The 792-nt window shown below is 39.8% G+C and overlaps 1 pseudogene; it reads left to right on the top strand.

Annotated features, from left to right (window-relative positions):
- The first annotated feature begins 33 nt into the window (after positions 1 to 33).
- LOC102437505 lies at positions 34 to 540 on the top strand (annotated as a pseudogene).
- Positions 541 to 792: the final 252 nt, after the last annotated feature.

Raw genomic sequence — 792 nt, 5'->3', positions numbered from 1 at the left:
CTAAGGTGTCTGGAAGGGGTCCGCTGCCCGAGAATGGGAATTCTCTTCATTAGGATATAGAGACTGTTCAGTTATCATTGTTGGGCTGGATAATGCAGGGAAACCTACCATTCTTTATCCGTTTTCTAAGAATGAAGTGATACATACATACATTCCTACCATAGGAAGAAGAGATAATGATCAATAATACACGATTTCTAATGTGGGATATTGGTGGCCAAGAATCTCTTCGTTCTTCCTGGAACACTCACTATAATACAGAGTCTGTAATCGGTGTTGTGAACAGTACAGATAGAGAAAGGACTTCCTAGAGGAGAACTGTATAAAAATGTTAGCCCATGAGGACCTAAGGAAAGCGGGATTGCTGATTTTTGCTAATAAACAAGATGTTAAAGAACACATGACTGTAGCAGAAATCTCCCCGTTTTGTTTTTTTTTAATAACTTCCATTGAAAACCACCAGTGGCATGCTGTGCTCTTCCTGGTGAGGGATTATGACAAGGACTTGAATGGATGATGCCACAAGTTAAGATGAGATGATCTCTGCTGACCTCTTCTCGGAGACTTTGTAAAAGCGAAGTGCTGGACTTTACCTGAGAGCTGCACGAATTAATGGTGCAGCTATATTCATAGTAAACTTATTTAAACTTTTTCTATAAGAAGAAAAATCAAGACCACTTATTTGAACGTGAAGATTGCTTTCTCATTATTTTCTTCCAAAGCAAGGTCTCAAAGCTGTGATTGACATTTTCCTCATAATGAACCCTCTCCGGACACGGTGTAGCCTGTGGT

The sequence above is a fragment of the Myotis lucifugus genome, unplaced genomic scaffold (assembly GCF_000147115.1).
Source record: "Myotis lucifugus unplaced genomic scaffold, Myoluc2.0 scaffold_80, whole genome shotgun sequence".
Classification (NCBI taxonomy): domain Eukaryota; kingdom Metazoa; phylum Chordata; class Mammalia; order Chiroptera; family Vespertilionidae; genus Myotis; species Myotis lucifugus.
This window is presented reverse-complemented; position numbering and strand designations above follow the sequence as displayed.